Source organism: Macaca fascicularis, chromosome 7, assembly GCF_037993035.2.
Source record: "Macaca fascicularis isolate 582-1 chromosome 7, T2T-MFA8v1.1".
Taxonomy (NCBI): domain Eukaryota; kingdom Metazoa; phylum Chordata; class Mammalia; order Primates; family Cercopithecidae; genus Macaca; species Macaca fascicularis.
In genome coordinates this window covers 164121202-164141330 of record NC_088381.1, presented here as the reverse complement: position 1 = coordinate 164141330, position 20129 = coordinate 164121202, and the positions used below count along the sequence as shown (strand labels likewise).

General features: G+C 46.0%; 1 protein-coding gene across 5 annotated transcripts in view; it reads right to left on the bottom strand.

Moving 5' to 3' along the window:
• The window catches only part of C7H14orf132 (chromosome 7 C14orf132 homolog), a 48606-nt gene that overhangs the window by 8545 nt on the left and 19932 nt on the right, over window positions 1–20129 (bottom strand). For 2 of the 5 annotated variants that reach the window (XM_045396939.3, XM_073998163.1), the window contains exon 2: window positions 14465–14528. The exons of the other annotated variants lie outside the window; for them this stretch is intronic. The gene's annotated coding sequence lies outside the window, so the exon portion shown is untranslated. The remainder of the gene's footprint in view (window positions 1–14464; window positions 14529–20129) is intronic. 5 annotated transcript variants of the gene reach the window in all.

The window sequence follows — 20129 nt, the reverse complement described above, 5'->3', positions numbered from 1 at the left end:
CCAGAGGCAGAATGTGCATCTGCATTCCCGGGCTGGCACTGACACCTATTTGGCCCATAATCAATGTTTCTTTTGAAGGGAACCTGAGTGAATGAACATGACACAGTGATGCCTGCGTTGGATGCACAGTTACCAAGCACTGCATGAGACAGTATTCTGTGTGGAGCTCCTGCTATGGTCAGGGGCTGTGCTAGAGATATTAAAATACTCTCAATCATTCAACCATCCTGGCGGAGGCTACTACTGCAACCCCATTTTACAGATGGATAAGCAGAGGTCGAGGACATAGCACTAATCTGTGGTGGTGTCAGGGCTGAGCGCCAGGAGTGTCCGACTATGAGCCCAGGCACTCTCTGCTCCTCATGCAGCCCCATGGGCTTCAGGGTCAGGCTCCTGGAACATGAGAGGCACACGGGTGCCTGGGCAGCTGCTGCTCAGAAGCTCTCTGGCCTGCCTTGAGTCTCAGTGGCCTCTTCTTAAAGGATGACCATTACCAGGTCACCAGGTGGCCCTTGAGCGTCTGCTTCTGATGGGCTCCTGCCAGGAGGCACTCGGCACCTATATTCCTAACATGGTGCTGTCCTTGAGGGGATGGAGCAAGGCAGTTGTTGACCTTGACAGTGCAGTGACTAGAAGGGACTGTTATGGGGCTCAGGGCAGGCCAGGCGCAATTTCCGAGTGGGGGCTGCAGGTTACCATGCTGTGTTCACCCCTCGAGGGGTACATTTTTATATAAGTACTTCTTATACGTATAACATATTCTATTAATATATTTAAATTAAATATGATGACCAATGCAGACAAGAATATTACAATAGTTTTTTTAGGCTAAAAATACAATTTTAAGTGGAAATAAAAGAATTGCAGGTCAGATGGGGTGCGGGTGAATCAGACACATGCCAGCCTAATGGGCGGCTTCCCCTTCCCCAGGTGACATCATCAGTGCCTTTGCCCAGCCTGTCCACAACAGAAGGCCTCCCAGGCTAAGGTAAAGTCACCAACATTTGCTGGTGGCCTCTTGGAAAGCAGGCTCAGTGTGGGAAGCTGTGCTTTCTTCCTCTTGGGTGTGACAAGGGGGTTTGTTCTGCCCCCACATCCCCCCATGACCCCTGCCAGATTCCCCGGAATTAACCAGAGTTCCCGTCCCTTCCCACTCATTGCTTCTTGTCTCTCCTCCCTCACCAGGCCCATGCTGCTGGGTGCTTAGACAGATGGCTCCCTGGACTCCACGCATGGGATCTGATCCACTCTTCCACCCCATGGAGCTCTCTGGGCATATGTCCCATCTCTCTCCTCTCTTTAGAGCAAATGTGAATGAGATGAGTATTTTCATCCAAATCACTGGGGAAAGAGGGAGGGAATCTGGACAGATCCTTTTGTAGGACTCCCGCCAACCGGGTCATCAGGTGGCCCTTGAGCACCTGCTTCCGATGAGCTCCTGCCAGGCGGCACACGGCACCTGTATTCCAAACACTCCTGCCAAACAGGTCAGGGTGATGCCCTCCAGCCTCTGCACCCCTCACTTCTCTGCCTCCCTGCAGGTATTTATTTAATACCTTTGCATGTCAGTTTCCTGTTGCTGCTGTGACTAATTACCACAAGCACAGTGGCTGAAAACAGCACTAATTTATCATACAGTTTCAGAGACCTCAGTAGACTAAAATCGAAGCGTTGGCAGAGCTGCACTCCTTCTGGAGGCACTAGGGGACAATCTGTTTTCTCCTCTTTCCCAGCTTCTAGAGGCCGCCCACATTCCTGGGCTCATGACTGGGCTCATGGCCCCTTCCTCCATCTTCAAAGCCAGCAGTGTAGCATGTTCCAATCTCTCTCTCTCATCTTCCAATCTCTCTTTCTCATCTTCCAGCCTCACTCTTATAAGGGCCCTTGTGATGACACTGAGCTCCCCTGGCTAATCCAGGCCACTCCTACCATCTCAAAATCCTTAACTTAATCACACCTGCAAAGTCCCTTTGGCCATGAACGGTAACCCGTCCACAGGTTCTAGGGGTTAGGATGTGGACATCCTTGGTGGGGGCATCATTCTGCCGACCACACCCCGGACTTCTGTTCCAGAAAGGAGTCAGGATGGTGTGCATAACTGGATGTCCACTTCCCATTAGACAGAGAACTCTTGAAGGCAAGGATATGGTCTACTCATCACAAACTCCCTCAGCCCCATCCTTAACATACAAAAAAAGTGACAAGTAAAAGCATGCGGCATTAATGAATATGAAATCAGCAGGAGGGTTCCCCACAGGCGGTACTTCATAAACCCCAATCCTGGAGCTCCCAGACGTGGGACAGGCCTCATGGGGAGTCCCCTTTGCCCTGCACCTGTGGTGGGAGCTCAGAACTGCCAGAGAGGATGGTCACTGTTGGATGGATTCTGCTGTCTCGGAGCGTGGGAAACGAGGGTGGGCTCTGGTGTCAGAAAGGCTTGGGGTGAATCCACATACAGTGGGGCTTGGGTGAGTGACTCACCGACTTGCCTCAATTTCCCTTCTGTAAATGATGAAGAGAATGCAGTCCAACCAGCGAGATTGTTGCAAGCAGTGAATAAGATCATGTATAAGAAAGCATGGCCCCAAACAGTTACACAACAATTACCAACCAGTATCCCTCCCCTCTGTCGTCCTTGTAGGAGAGTATTACATGCATCTCTTATCCAGCTGCTTAAGCTGAAGTGAGGAAATCAGGAACACGGCATTTCTAGTCATGTGCTTTTTGTGTGATCGATAACTAGATACTCATTTTTAGTTGTCAGCAGATGGCCGCCCGTGCCCCCACCGTATGCTGAGACAGGCGGCTGAGAAGGGCTCCAAAGCCGGTCAGCCCTGTTGCTCCATCCGTCTCAGGTTTGTTGGTTTTATTTTGTTTTGATATTTTTTTCTTTGTAAAACAGGTTCTAAATGGAAAGTGCTGAGTTAGACATAAAAACAACTTCAACCATCCTGGCTAACACAGTGAAACCCCACCTCTACTAAAAATACAAAAAATTAACCAGGCGTGGTGGTGGGTGCCTGTAGTCCCAGCTACTCCGGAGGCTGAGGCAGGAGAATGGCGTAAACCCAGGAGGCGGAACTTGCAGTGAGCTGAGATCGTGCCACTGCACTCCAGCCTGACTCCAGAGCGAGACTCTGTCTCAAAAAAATAAAAATAAAAATACAAAAATAACTTCAAACAGCAGAATTCCATGACTCGAAAACAAAAAGTCAGTCTCAATTCCAACATTTGGAAGTTACGAAAATTTGATGAGGATCTGGCTTGTGGTCAGCACAAGGGGTGTTGGCTGAGGTCATCCTGGAAGCAGGTGGTGAGAGAATGTCACTCTCAAAGCCCGCCCGACCAGCTCCAGTCTACTTTTAGCCACTTTTAAAGATGGCCTTTTGGTGGCACGCCACTGCTGGAAACGAGCAGCTGGGCTTTCTCATACCAGTGGGCAGGGGTGGCCACCGGCCTTCAGAGAATGGGACTCTTGGATGAGGTTTTGACTCAGATTTGGGGGGTGTGATCCTAACCTTAAACCCTAGAAAAGCTACTGTGCAGAAGAGAGAGTGGCTTAAGGGGGCAGAACTAGAAAACTAGTCTCCTGTTGCTGAGTTAGACGCTGGCAACCAGGACAACACGAGGTGACCTGGGGGGCGATGGTGGCCTTGATTCCCTATCGGAGGAGATGTTCATGTCAAGATTAAAAACAAACAAACAACAACAACAAAAAAAATTTGTTGGCTGGGTGCGGTGACTCATGCCTGCAATCCCAGCACTTTGGGAGGCCAAGGTGGGAGGATTGCTTGAGGCTACGAGTTCAAGATCAGTCTGGCTAATGTAGTGAGACTCCATCTCTACAAAATATTAAAAAAATTAGCGGGGTGTGGTGGTGTACACTTATGGTCCCAGCTACTAGGGAGGTTGATGTGGGAGGATCACCTGAGCCCAGGACATCGTGGCTGTAGTGAGGCATGATGGCACCACTGCACTCCAGTCTGGGCACCAGCGAGACCCTGTCTCAAAAAAAGAAAAAGAAAACAGAAACACTTGTTGGCTTGTCGAAGAAAGAAGGCTGTATTTTTCTGCCTACACTTTTCAGAAGGCAGGGATCTTCCACAGTATCACAGTATCCCCAATGCCTAGACTAGAGCAGACACTCAAAAAATATTTGGTGAATGAATGAATCCTAGGACCATCAGTCAAGAATCCTGAGGGCATGATAAGATTTAGCCCCAGGGCCAACATTGCCTCCTGGTGTGATCTAGGCCCGCTTCTTAACCTCTCTGAGGCAGAGGGTTCTCAGTTAAAAACAGGGAAAATAATAAAGACAGCTCATAGAAGGGGGCTGCTGGGAGGTTCTTAACACTGGATGAAAAATGCTTTCTAGGGGAAAAAGGCGTCACAAAATAAATTCATTCTTGAAATAAAAAACATGCATGCATAATATTACCATGTACTATGCATGGATTTATACAAATGTTAGTAAAAGTACCAACGTGGATTGAGAAGCCAGACTTGCGATCGTGGCTGCCTCTGGGAAAGGGGAAGATGGAACAAAGGAGACCGATTTCATCTGCAGTCGTTTCTTATAAGGAAAGACAAGGCAGACATGATGAAATATTATAAATGGCCTATTCTGGTCAGTGGGTATATGAGTGTCTGCTATAGTTTGGTATTTTTGAACTCCTAAAATTAAGAGCAGTGCTTCGAGCATTGGAGTGCACCGCGCGTGATGGTTACAATCGATCGTGGCTGTGGGATTAAGCACTCTCTGAATTCAGAAGGGTGCCCCAGGCTCGGAGTCCCTGCCCTGCAGTGTTGGGGCACCATGTGGCATGTGGTGGCTGAGTGTGATGTGGGGTGTTCCAGGTGGTCCGGACCATTGTGGACAATGGGATGACACCCCCCAGGGGCCTCAGAGGGCCTTGCCTTCCCGACAGTCTCCATCCTGCTCCCAGAGCAGAGCTGCTCTAAGGAGTGGGGTGGCCTTTAGGTCTCCACCTGTTCCTGCTAAGGAGGTGACTGTTATATAAATCTCCCCTAAGCGCCACCTCTACAGAGAAAGGAATGGAAAATGCTTTCAGAAGGAAATCTTCAAAGCATGGTTATCCGAGGTGACCTTGGCAGGCCTTTCAGAGGACGGGTAAACACAAAACAACAGAAGTGTAATTGTGATGGCTTGTGATACGGGGGCCACCAGACCCTCCTCCCTTAGATGCAGTCTCAGTGCCCGGCTTGGCCTCGCCGGTCCTGTGGCATCCTGGCCCAGAACAGTTAGAATCTGATGCTCCTGGGCTGTGAATTTTAAAGTTAAATTTGTAGGGGGGTAAAGACAGCCATGTCCCCAGTGGGCTGTGCTGCTCCCATGCTGCTCTGGGTCTGGAGAGCCGAGATCTGGCCCTGCTCCAGCCCTGCCCTGTCTTGGAGCTTTACGTACTAGGGAGCAGCTTGGATGGGGTGATATCTAAGGTCAGAAGTCCCTGCCCAATACTAAGAAGGCTGAAATCAGTTATAGACAGGCCTAAAGTGACAGCCTGTGTGGCAAATATTGCCACACAAAGCCTTCAATAAAATTCTCAAACAAAATGTAAGATGCCCAGTTAAATTTGAATTTCAAATAAACAACAACACAATTTTTAGCATAAGTATATCCCACATATTAGCATAAGTGTATCCCACATATTGCATGGCATATACTTATCCTAAATAATTATTTGTTGTTTATCTGACAATGAAATTTAGCTGTGCATCTTTTTATTTGCTACATCTGACAACTCAATATGTGGCTAATCTAAAAAATAGCAGCAATTTCAGAATTTGTACAAGAGACCACGCCTTCAGTTTTGTCTCTTCAGAACACACCATCTGTGGCCCAGGCTCTCTGGAGGATCTAGCACATCAGAAAATTCCAGAGAAGCCTCCAGTTAGTGTACAAACATTATAAAGATAATTTCTCTCATCGCTAAATTCTCGCAGGCTCTCTGTGGTCTAAACATAAAGCCCGGTTAGATTTGAATACCATCCATCCATCCTTTCGTCATTCATTCAACAAATACCGAAGGCCCACTGGCACCAGGAAGTGATAGACAGACATTAGGCACACCAAGGGTTACTCATGACCTCTGAAGGGCTCAACATTTTAAAAGAATATAGACTTAAACACACAGTCACAAAATAGTGTCGTGTGCACTTTCACAGAGAGAGGAAAAAGGCGATGGGATTTTGATGGGGTGAAGACATTTCAGCTAGAAAGAAGCAACACAGGCCGGGATTCTTTACAAGAGCTGCAGAATCAGGCATGAGACTGAGCTCCCGCGTGATTCCTTTTTAGCTGTATGATGAGGGCAAATGACTAACCATCCCATGCCTCAGCTTCCTTATCTGTAAAATGAAGATAAGAGCAGGAACCACCTCCTAAGGTGCTGTGGGGTGACAGAAACTCACAGCACCTGGCTGTGTGTGTTCCATGCTCGTGAGCTGTCATTGTAAGTTTCATCCTTGCCGTGTGGCCCCGTGACTTCCAAGGCAAAGAGCTGGACCTGCTGTCTCAGGCTCTCTCTAGAGTGGGGTCTCTTTTGATTTTCTCCATTTTCCACTTTTGGGTCTGGTTTACTTTATGTGGATTCCACTGGGAACGTAAGAGAAGAAATGAAAGGCGCATGGCGAGGTACACGCTGATCTCCTCATAATGTCCTCTGATGGGGAGGGCTGAAGCCCCACAGAGCAGGAGGGTCAGCAAAGGATGGAAAGGCGCCTGAGTTTTCATTGCCCACTCATGGGCTTTTACAAATCAGCAGGAACTGCTGGGAGGCTGGGCTCTGAATGGCACAGTGGCCTCCTGACCTGGGACGGGCAGGACCGCAGGACCGTGAACAGGCAGTCAGGTCCTCCTGAAGGAATGGGTGGTACCTGAAGGGGCCCCAAGGGAGATGTAAGATCCTGGTGCCAGCCCAGTCTGCCTGCTGGACTAGGCCACTTCTATTGCTGGATCTGTTCCCTGTCTCAACACAAGAACTCCTGCCTGGGATCCACGGGACCATTATGAAACTAGGAGAATATGATAAAATGCTTGCAGTGCCGGCGCAGATAGAGTAAGCCCACTGCAGATTACAACTAAGAACCCCAGGCAGGCTCCAACAAGCAACGGCGAGGCCCCTGACAAGAAAGCCGCAGCAGCTGGCTCGGGGAGGGAAAATAAACCTGGAGAAAGACAGGTGTCATGAGCTTACTGGGGTTTTTGCCTTTTTTATCTCCGAGGATTGAGCACAAAAGCTCTAGAAGAAACCCCCTCTCTCTAGACAGAAGACTGAGAAGCCAGGCTCCTGTGAGCTGGCAGTTTGAGGGAAATCCCTGATTTTTGCTTGTTTTCTTTTTTTTATCTCCTGGCCCTGCCTCACAAGGCAGTGTCAGTTGCTGAGCTATGTTGCCACGGTCGCGACGGCAGCAGTGACAGTGACCTAAACACAAGAGAAAACCTTCCCACCGGCCAGAGGAACCCGGGGAAGGGCCTCATGTTCTGAAGAGTGTGGGGGGCTCCCTTGATCTCTTCCATTTTCTCTCACTGCTTTGCCTACAGGGTGCCCCGGCGGTGCAGACCGGTGTAGCAGCACAGGAGGATGCAGCGGGCAGAAACACCGGCTTTGCAGCCAGAGGTTTAGACAGAAAGGCTCCTGGGAGCTAGACAGTGTCAGGGGAACCCAGAGGGAGGAAGTTGGAGAACGGAATGCCCTAAGTTTGTTGTGTGAACCTGTACGCATTTTGGGCTCACCCCAAACTGCATGCACAAAAGATTCAAAAGAGCACAGTAAAGGCTCTGATAACTACGGTGCAAACCCCTGCCATGTCGAGACTAACCCTTGAGGGGTGCACTTGCAAGACACACCCAAGCGACATGCAACCACTGCTTATAGAAGGTGACAGAGAATTTTCAGACCAGACCCAACCTGCTAAAACAAAGCAATGCTCTAAAACTTTTAACAAGACATAGTATACTAGTTTGCTCTGGCTGCCATACAAAGTACTGCAGACACTGGGTGGCTTAAACAACAGAGATTTACATCCTCACAGTCCTGGAGGTTGGATGTCCAAGATCGAGGTGTAGGTAGGGCTTGTTTATTCTGAGGCCTCTCTCCTTGGCTTGCAGGTGGCCGCCTTCTCCCTGTGTCTTCCCATGGTCTTCCCTCTGTGCATGTCTGTGTCCTAATTTCCCATTCTTATAAGGACTCCAATCATACTGAACTAGGGCATACGCTAGTGACCTCATTTTAACTTTTAAAGACCCTATCTCCAAATACACTCACGTCTAAGGTATTGGGAGTTAGGGCTTCAGCATGGGAATTGCGGGGTTGGGGGAGGGGGCAACAACCCATAGCCGCCAGCATCTCACAACATAATATTCAAAACACCCAGAATCCAATCCAAATTATCACACCTCAGCACTTCTCTCTTGGTATAGGAAGAAATAGGAAATCAACAAGGACACAGAAGACCTGAATGCCACCATCAACCAACAGGATCTAACTGAAGTGTATTGAACCTTCCACCTGACAACAGAATGCACATTCTTCTCATGGGCACGTGAAATAGTCACCAGGACAGATCATATCCTGGGTCACAAAGCAAACCTTCACAAGTTTAAAGGAATCAAAATCCTATGAAATATGTCCTCTGATCATAATGGAATTAAACTAGGAGTCAATAACAGAAAGATATTGGGGAAATCTCCCAAAACTTGGAAGCTAAACCACACACTTCTAAATAATCCATGGGTCAAGAGGGAAGTCTCAAGGGAAACTCGCAAATATTCTGAACTGAATAAAAGTGAAAATACAAGTTATCAGCATGCATTGATGCAACTAAAGCAGTGCTTAGAGAAAAAATTATAGTACTAATTGTTTATATGAGAAAAGAAGAAAGGTCTCAATTCAATAATCTAAACCAATCTTGTCCAACCCACAGCCTACGGGCTGCATGCAGCCTAGGACAGAATGTGGCCCAATACAAATCCATAAACTTTCTTAAAACATTACTAGATTTTCTTGCGTTTTTGTTTTTTTCTTTCTCATCAGCTATCACTAGTGCATCAGCTATCACTAGTGTTAGTGTATTTTATGTGTGGACCAAGGCAATTCTTCTTCCAATGTGGCCCAGAGAAGCCAAAATGTTGGACAACCCCGATCTAAACTATACCTTAAGAAATTAGGACGAGGGGAAAGTTGAATTAAACCCAAAGCATACAGAAGGCAGGCAACAATAGAGATAAGAACAAAACTCAATAAAATTGAAAACAGAAACAATAGAGAAAAATCAATGACTCTACAAACAGGTTCTTTTAAAAGATCTATAACAATGATAAATACCTCTCGCCAGGCTGAACAAGAAGGGAGAACACACAAATTATCGATATCAGAAATGGAAAAGGGATATTGCCACAGACATTACTGACAGCAAAAGGACAGACAATAAGGAATTACTGAGATGATTAAAAACAACTACATACCCATAGGTTTGACAATGTAGGTGAGATGAACCAATTCCTTAAAAAACACAAACTACCAAAACTTACTCAAGGAAAAAAGATAAACCACACAGTCCTTTTAGCTATTAAATAAATTAAAATTTTAGTTTAAAATCTCCTGGGAAAAATCATCAAATGATTTTATTGAATAATTTACCAAAAATATGAAGAAGCAAAATACCAGTTGTAGACATTCTGTTCCAAAAAATAAGAGGAGGGAACATTTACCAACTCATTTTATGGAACACTTCCCAAATCGTCTTAATGAGGCAGCATTACTCTGCTAACAAAATCAAAGACATTACAAAAGCAGAAAACTGTGGATCAATATCTCAATTGAACACAGACAAAAAGCAGTCGACGAGATATTGGCAAATTAAATCCAGCAATATATAAACGAGATAATGCAAAGCATTCAAATATTCAGCATTCAAAAAAGATCAATCCATATAATTTATGCCACACTGACAGAACTACGAAGAAACAAAACAGTCATATCAGTAGATGCAGAAAAAACATTTGACAAAAGTAAACATCCACTCATGATTTAAAACCCTTAGTAAAATAGAAATAGAAGGGAACTTCCTGGATCTGACAAAGAACATCTAGAAAACAAAACCAAACGACCTATAGCTAACATCATACCTAATGGTGAAAGAGTGAAAGCTTCCCTCTGTGATCTAGGGAATACGAGAGGATGTCTACCCTCACCACTCCCATTCAAAATCACACTGAAAGTTTTTGCTAGTACAATAAAGCAAGAAAAAGAAATAAAAGTCATATATACATAGATGCCTTATATATAAAGAAGACATAAAACTGTCTCTAATTGCAGAAGACATGATTGTCTATACAGAAAATCTCAAGGAATTTCCAAAACATCATATAACTAATAACTGAATTTTGAAAGGTCATAGAACACAAGGTCAATATTAAAAGATCAATTGTATTTCCACACTCAAGCAACAAACAATATGAACTTTAGCCAAAAAGCACTATTTACAACAACACCAAAAAATAAAATATTTAGCCTAGATCTAACAAATACGTGCAGGATCCGAATGCTTCATGAAAGCAGCATACTGATGAAACAGCAAAGAAGATCTAAATAAATGGAGAGAAATACTATGGTCATGAAATCAAAGACTCCATATTGTTAAGATGTGAATTCTCCTCAAATTGATGTAGAACCTCAATGCCATCCCAATGAAGATCCCAGCAGGAATGTTTGTTGATGCCAACAAGCTGATTCAAACATTTATTTGCAAAGGCAAAGGACTAAGCATAATCAAAACAATTTTGAGAAAGAAAACAAATTTGGTGAGCTCATGCTATCGTATTTCAAGACTTATAATAAAGCTACAGTTATCAAGACAGTGTAGTGTTAGCAAAAGGATGGATACATACATTAAATAGAAGCTCCAGAAATGAGATGCACATAATATGGCCAATTAATTTTTAAAAAAATTGCAAAGGCAATTCAATGGAAAAAGGATAGTCTTTTCAACAAATGATACTGGAACAAGTGGACATCAATATGCAACAATATATAGAGAGATAGATATGTGAACTTGGAACCCAATCTTGTACACAAAAATTACAAAACAGCTGCAGCAATAAACAAAACTCATGCCTCATACCAAAAACTCAAAATGAATCTTAGACCTAAATGAAATCATAAAACTATAACACCTTTAGGAAAATAAGTAAGAGAAAAATGCCTGTAACCTTGTGTTAGGCAGAGTTATTAGCTCCAACATCAAAAGCAAAATCCATACAAGAAAACACTGCAAACTGGATCTTATTAAAATTATAAAAGTTTTCTCCATGAAAAACACCATCAAGAGAATGAAAAGACAAGCCACAGGCTGGAAGAAAATATTTACAAATCATCTATCTGACAAAAAAAACCTTGTAAGTAGAATATATAAAGAACACTGAAACCAGTGTCCCCACATGTGTCCATGTGTTTTCATCGTTCGGCTCCCACTTATAAGTGAGAACATTCAGTGCCTGGTTTTCTGTTTCTGTGTTAGTTTGCTGAGGATAACAGCTTCCAGCTCCAACCTTGTTCCTGCAAAGGACACGATCTCATTCCTTTTTATGCCTGTGTAGTATTCCATGGCATATATGTACCACATTTTCTTTGTCTAGTCTATCATCAATGGGCATTTGGATTGATTGCATGTCTTTGCTATTGTGAATAGTGCTGCAATGAACATATGCATGCATGTATCTTTACAATAGAATAATTTATTATATATTCCTTTGGGTATAGCCCCAACAATGGGATTGCTGGGTTGAATGGTATTTCTGCTTCTAGATCTTTGAGGAAGTGCCACACTGTCTTCCACAATGGTTGAGCTAATTTACACTCCCACCAACAGTATAAAAACATTATTTTTCTTTACAAACTTCACAGCATCTGTTGTTTCTTGACTTTTTAATAATCACCGTTCTGACTGGTGTGAGATGGTATCTCATTGTGGTTTTTATTTGCATTTCTCTAATGATCAGTGATGTTGAATTTTTTTTCATAGGTTTCTTGGCCACATGAATGTCTTCTTTTGAGAAGTACCTGTTCATGTCCTTTGCCCACTTTTTAATGGGGTTGGAAAACAACCCACTTTTAAAAATAGGTAAAAGATCTGAACAGCTAAATAGGAAATATATCCCTGAACAAGAGATACATACACAGAGGGCAAATAAACACTTGAAAAGGTGCTCATCATCATTAATTAGGGAAATGTAAATTAAAACTACCATGAGATAACACTACACATCTACCACAATGGCTAAACTTAAAAAAAAAAACCAAAAAACCCTCGTGTTACTAATTTCTGATGAGAAAGTAGGGCAACCGGAACTCTTGTACCTTGCTATGGGAAGCAATTATGCAGCCATTTAAAGAAAACAGTTAAGCCAGTTCTTACAAAGTTAAACATATGTTTATCATATGACCCAGAAATCCCACTTCTACGTATTTACCCAAGAGGAATAAAAACTGATGTTCACCAAAAACCTGTGTGCAAATGTTTACAATAGCTTTATTCATAACTGCCCCACACTGGAAACAATGCAAGTGTCTTTCAACTGGTAAATGGGTGAACTGTCTACATTCACCCAATAGAATTCCACTCGACAATAAAAATGAAGAAGTTATTGATGTCCACAATGACATGGGTGAATCTCAAATGCATTAGGTTACCTGAATGAAGCTATATGGGAAAAGCCATTTAGATGGTATCCTGGATGATGCAAAAAACAATGGGGTGGACAACAGCAGAGACAAGGGTGTGTGCAGTAGGGGGTGGTTGGCTGCAAGAGACAGCAGGAGGAGATATTTTGGGGTGATAGAAAGTTCTAAATTTTGATTGTGGTCATGGTCACAGGGTTCTGTGCATCTGTTACCAGTTAGAGAACCATATCATCCCCTCCACCAAAACAATCTTCTGGTATGCATATTAGCAAGTAAATCAAAAGCACACCTGGGAAGGAGACTGCGGCATTTGCTCTTAGCCAGGCGCTGTGGCAAGCCCAGCGTTCGCCATTCCATGCAGTCCTCAGGGCCCCTGGGAGGTGGTGGTGGCCTTCCAACTGCACAGTCTCTCAGCTGAGGCCCCAGCGCCCAGGGTCAGGCTGGACCCCAAACCACATCTGCCTCCATGTCCCAAGCTCTTTCTACAGCGCCAAGATTTTACTGCATGTATGACAAAGGTGCTTGGCAAATCGAGACTCAGTGGACCTTGGCCCGCAGCCGAAATCACTGTGGCGTTTCGACAGGCCTGCAGAGGGCCTGCAGAACATGTGACAGCTTTCCTGAGGAAGTGCTCAGAAGGAAGTCTCCAGCAGCGTGGCACGGCTCCCCAGGTCCCAGGCCTTTCCATTCACATCTCCCACCTTAACCCTGATGTCCATTCCGACCTGGGGGCTCTCTTGAGCCCTGCATGATCAGTGTGGAGTCTGAGTCAGAGGCAACTGCAAAGAGAGCTTCTCCCTTCACACCAGGTCTCCCTTCACCTCTCTGTGAGGCCACATTCACATGGCTCTCCCAGGCATGCCCTGGAGCTGAGGCTCAAGGTGGTTGATTTCAGCAAAAGTCCTTTGTGATGAAGGCCCAGGGCTGGACAGGCACAAGGAGACGTCCACCAGCCCTGGCAGAGCACCCTGTGTGCCCCACCTCCCTGCAGCTCTCCACACTCCCCATGGGGCTGGTCTCCTGCTGAGACATCTGGGGCTCTCACTCACCACAAACCAGGGCCCAGCTTCCCAAGGTTGAGTGGCACCATCCCTCAGGGTGGCAACAGGCTGGGTCCACAGGCTGCCACCTGAACCCCTTCAGGAGAGAGGGCTGGGACTATGGCAAGCTGGTCAAAGACTGGGGATCCCCAGGGAGAAGTGTGTGTGTTCATGGCTTAATTGGGGTGACGGTAGTAGCAATGATGGCAATCAGAACACTTGAGTTTATGCCACCAAATCCAGGGAAGGTAGAGAAGAGACAGGGGCTTGCTTGCATTTCACTATAGGAGAAAGACAGCTGGTGATGAAGCCCTGAAGGGAGACATGGGCCACAGAGGGAGAGTGAAAAGACTGTGTCCCCACCCAAATCTCATCTTGAATCGTAGCTCCCCAAATCCCCATGTGTTGTGGAAGGGACCTGGTGAGAGGTAATCGGATTACTGGGGCAGTTACCCCCATGCTGCTGTTCTCGTGATAGTGAGTGAGTTCTCACACAATCTGATGGCTTTATAAAGGGGCTTTCCCTCTTTTGCTCAGCACTTCTCCTTCTCGCCATCATGTGAAGAAAAATGTGTTTGCTTCCCCTTCCGCCATGACTGTAAGTTTCCTGAGGCCTCCCCAGCCATGTGGAACTATGAGTCAATTAAATCTCTTTCCTTTATAAATTACCCAGTCTCAGGTATGTCTTTATTAGCATCATGATAATGGACTAATACAAACCTCATTGGATGTTGCTTCCCCTTCTCAGCACATCACCGAAGGCTCAGAGTGAGCTCAGCTGTCTCTGCAAATGGCAGACAATGATCAATGACCTTCACAGTGCGGCAGTCATTAACTCACAGTGGTTTAGCTGCCTTTCAGAGACCCTACCACCCTAGGGATGAAGAAACTAAGGTGATATAGGTGCACCCCATGAGGATGCAGGGCATGCAGCTACTCCCCTGCACACCTTCCATCGGAATCTTCAGAACTGCCAGTGACTCTGGTGGGGTAATTTCTATCCATGCCTTTAACAAAAGGGGATGCAGAAACTGCCCCTAGAAAGGGTTAAGTGATTTGCCCAAGGTTAGTCCCTCAGCTAGCAAGGAGTAGAAGGGGTCAGTGCAGTGTGTGTGTGTGTGTGTGTGAGAGAGAGAGAGAGAGAGACAGAGAGAGAGAGAGAGAGAGAGAGAGAGAGAGAGAGAGAGAGAGAGAGAGAGACTTCATGTACACTGGTGAATGAACCTTTGCAATCCAGTTCAAATCAGAATCTGGGTTTCCTGGGACATGCCTCAAGTATCTCCTCCTCCCTGAGGACTTGCATTTCTACAAACCTGGCTTCAGTTTTATCTGCCATGGGCTTCCTCAAGGAGAGAGAAAAGGAGAGCTCTTTAGATGGTGCAGAAGAAGAATGAGGCAGCGATAGGTAACCGGCTCCAGAAAAGGCAGGCTAGGCTGAGGTCAGCTCCAGTGATCCAAGGGAAGGATGGCTACCTGGCTCATGACACACTGAGGGAGGCAATCAATTATTTAAAAAGTAAACAACCAGGTAAAGAACGTAGGACTCTAGGCACCTAGACTTAATTACCAAGGAAAAGGGACAATTCCAAGGGGCACAACTTGAGTGCCCTCCACAGTGGAAAACCCTCATTTGTCCACAGAGTTCCTACCTCACAGGCTCTTGGTTTAGCCCTGGCTACAAGTGGAGGTGAGGTCTGGGGGTGCATTTCAGTAAATCTGCCTGGCTTAGTACAAAAGTCAACCCCTCTTCCTGGGGCAGGGCTCTCCGCTGTGGAATATTAAGTGGAAGCAGGACAACAGCATGCTCTGTGAATCCCCTCCCAGGGGTCTTTGGAAGGCCCTGGAAGAAATGCTAACGAGCACAGGTTTGAAGACTTCTCCTTAGTGAGATGTCTGTGCCAAGAGCATCAAAATAAACTTCCAGGCTGTAAAAATAAAGGTTGATTGGTGTTTGCTGGGAAGAAGGGATCTCAAAGTAGAAAGCCATCCTCTCTAAAATAATACATATTGAGGTCCTTTAAAACTTAATAAAAAAGCAGGATTTTGTGGCGTGCAATTCCACATCATCAAGGCCCTCAACACCATTACATGAGTAACTCATGGAGGTCCCTGGTCAGATGTCAGCCTCTGAGTCCTGGGCCCTTGAAGCCAGTGCAGGAGGCTGAAGCCTTCGAAAGCTGCCTGTCTGCCCAGGCTGACTGTGCCAGCTCCAGACTGGGCTGCCTGTTGTACAGCTTCATGCACACCCCGTGCCTGCCCTGGCTAATCATGATGTGTCTCACAGTGAGGTGGAGGTGGTATCTTCCCACCACACAGGTATTATAACTGAGACTTTGACAGTTTAAATATTTCCAGAGAACCAGAAACTAAATTCAAACTGCCCGAGTATCATGGTATACTCTGCAATATTCCAGGATTATAGAAATCAATAGTCTCTATCAAACCTGTATTAGACCAGGTTCTCCAGAGAAACAGAAACAGAACCAATATGTATATATATGAACAGAAACAGAACTAATAACATATATACACACACACACACACACATACATATATGAAGAGATTATGAGGAATTGGCTTATGCAATTATGGAGACTGAGAAACCCCACCATCTGTCACCAGCAAGTTGGAGACCCAGGGAAGCTGGTGGCATAATTCAGTCTTAAGTCCAAAGGCCTGAGAACCAGTGGAGCTAGGGTGGTAAAACCCAGTCCAAGAGCAGACCAATGTCTCAGCTGAAGCAGGCAGGCAGGAGACAAAAGGGGCAAATTCCTCTTTCCTTCTCCCTCAGTGGACTGGTTGATGCCACCCACATTGGGGAGGATCATCTGCTTTACTGGGTCCACGGATTCAAACGCTAACCTCAGCCAGAAACACTGTCATGGACACACTCAATCTGGGCATCCCAGCGTGCAGCCAAGTTGACACCTTAAATAAACCATCACAGTCCCCTGGTGCTCAGCACAGTGCCTGGAGCACAGCACGTGCTAAAGGTGACAAGAGCTAATGGGCAGAATTTTCACAGAAGCCAGGTACATAGGCTTTTGCTGATGAATGTGGCCAAGCTTTTCTCCCGGGGGTACTAAGCGGCTGCTGCTCTCTATGTGGTCCGTGTGCTCATCCTGATGGAGGTGGAAATAGAGAGCTCCAAAGAGTCCCTGCTTTGGTCACATCTGGAAGTGAGAAATTCTTTTCTACTCCCTGTAGAGGTTATCAGTGGGTGGGGTCTGCCTCTTTCTACAGACAGGGGGCTGAAGGCTGGAATCAGTGCCCACGCATCTACAGTGAGTGCCTGCTGGACGGGGCACGGAGCACCCCGCCTAAGATCACTCACATCACACACCTGGGAATGGCGTCCAGGCCTCCTCCGATCCCCAAATCCCAAAGGCTTTCTCGTTAACTTGCCCAGCCCTGCAACACGTTGGGGTGACATCCTGCAGAGAATTGGCCTCCAAATCTGGCTGTTTTGCTGAAAAAACATAATCTGCCCTTTCATTAAGCTTTCCAATGCACAGGGAGCTACCAAGCTTTTCTGTGCTGCTCGCCCATGCAGGCTGCAGTTAAGGGCAAGATTTGCTACTGGATATCAGTACTTGCCACTCTCCTTGGCTAATGTTTCCATGCTGGAGAGTCTTCAATTTACAATCAGGTGGATGAAATAAAAATGAAAGCTAATATTTATTGAGAGCCTGCTCTATGCCCGGTATGGGCTAAGCACATTACAGGCATGATTGGGTTTTATTATCGCAACCCTATGAGGTGGGTACTATTGTCACCCTTGTTTGACAGGCGAGGACGCAGGCACACATGGCAAAGAAGACATCACCCTCTCTGGAACCCCTGTAAGTGGCCACCTGCATGTCCTTACATTGCGCAGGACAAAGAGGGCTGCTTTCTTCCCTCAAAGAGCATCTAAGCTGGTGGAAGGTAGAGGGCACACCTACGGCACTCCAAATGTGACCAGCATAATGACACTGGGATCTTCGCTGAGTGCATGCTAATTTTTTTTTTTTTTTTTTTAATACAGAGTTTCGCTCTTGTTGCCCAGGCTGGAATGCAATGGTCTGATCTCCACTCACAGCAACCTCCGCCTCCTCAGTTCAAGCGATTCTCCTGCCTCAGCCTCCCAAGTAACTGGGATTACAGGCGCCCACCACCACGCCCAGCTAATTTTGTATTTTTAGTAGAGATAGGGTTTCTCCATGTTGGTCAGGCTGGACTCAAACGCCCGACCTGAGGTGATCGGCCCGCCTCGGCCTCCCAAAGTGCATGCTAATTTTTAGAGCAGTGTTCATGTTTGTTGTGGTGACTCCCTTGTAAGCACTTTACTGCTGTGCTATCTTTCTGGTTCAGCGGAAGCTTTCAAAAGGGGTCCCACCCAGAGCCCAAGGATGGCAATGGGTTCAGATCCAGTTCCCCGCGCTGGCCACACTGGCTGTCCTATCTCCCCCCAAACTGATGTGTCAGGTGTGCTCACGTGGCCGCCTTGCTGCTGGCGCGACTGCCTTTGACGGAAGTGCTGGCCTGCCTCTTCGCTGCCTGCGGGTCCCTCTGTCTATGCTCACGTCCTCTCCTGAGCCCCTTCTGGGCGCCCCGGCACCTAGGCAGGGAGGAGCAGTATCTTTCAAGTAACAGTTGCTCTGGGACTGGCTGTTGTAACTTTGTGGTGTTCCCTCATTTTCACAACAGCTCAGGATGAGATGGAGGATTGGAGCTCAGAGAGGGATGTTCATTTCCCTGAGCTGGCACAGCTCATATGTAAGTGATCAGGAATCAAACTCCAGATCTACCGACTCCTAACCCTCCTCACTCCAGGCTGAATTAACAGCTTTCTCTACTGGGGTCCTATGCTAATTTATTCCTAGAACTGACAAAATATTCATTACATTACATTATATTTATTACACTGCGTGTATTATAGTACATTATATTATATTACTTTACAATATATTATGTTATGTTACATTACCTTATAGTTAGATGTGTACTTATGTTACATTATAGTTAGCTGTGTACTTATCTATTTTTCTTAGGGACTGTGAGCACTTATAGGATATGAGTTGAGTCTAACTTCTCTTCGAATCCCAGTGCCTAGCACATCTACTGACATAGAGCAGATGCTAAAAATATTTTTTATGAAAAAAAAGTGTACGCAATCAATAGCTGTGCATTGAGCTACTTGGTATAATATATACATGGCGGAGGAGATGGCTGTATTTTCTGTGTGTCCGACATGTAGGACCCAAGGAAATAAGGATATTTTTGGAAAGCCTGAGAGCATTTCAGAATTAAGAGGAAAAAGCAAATTCACCTCTTCTGAAAGTGTTGCCATAGTAACTCAGCACAACGCAGGGGGAGAAAACGCTGTTTCATCAGAGTACATCATTTCAGATTAGCAATAATGGAGGAAGCACTTGCCCTGGGGGGACAGAAAGGCTCAGATGGTGTGGTCCAGGGCCCTGGGAACCTTGTCCTCCATATGCATCCCATGGTCCATGGTAAGAACTCAGGGGACTGGGACAAGCCCCAGAGCCACAGCTTGCATTCAGAGGAGGCTGGCTAAGAACCTGAAGAAGAAGCAGCCAAGGCCAGTTTGAGATGCCTCACCTCCCTGGCTGTACCTGAGGAGCTCCTCCACCTGGCTGTGGCTTCCTGAGGTGGGGATAGGGGGGAGGAGTCTGTGCCTCTTTTTGTTCCGCTATGAGAAGTTCAGGCCACTCTCACTGGATCTCAGCAGTCAAGCAAAGCAAGAGGATGGGGAGTTTAAAAATTTTCCCTTAGGGAATAGCTGGCAAAGATTGCTATAAATTAGTATTTATTCTACCCCAATTAACTCGATAGCATCTTTCAAGTGATTCAGCAGTGTCATTGGAACCAAATGGATGTCCCCTGTGTGGGCCAGCAGCCTCCTAATCAGATTAAATTCCTTTCCGCTGTGGAGAATAAAGTATCAGGGCCTTAGGAGGATGGGTGGGGAATTTGTTTGTTCCATTGTTATCTCGTTCATTGGCTAAACAGACATTTTACTGGGCACCTACGACATGCCAGGGAGTCAGGTTGGAAGCCAGAGGTACCAAGAGAAAAACTATGTAATCCCTATTTTGGAGGAAGAGAGAGAGAACGGGAAAGTGGTGGTGGGTGATGAAGGCTGAGAAGAGAAGACAAAAGGAATGAAAGTGAAATTGAGCATCATTCTCCATCAGTGAGCACATGTATCCTGGAGTGAAGCGGGGGCTGGGGCAATGGCAAGTCCAGCTTGTTTACCTCCCTGAGTGGATCCTTTTGGTTTATTTTTAAACATCTTCTCCTCTATATGGCAAAATTGTCTTCAGTCGTAATCACAGCATGAAACAACAGCAACAAAAGGCCAGATTCTCCACTGGAG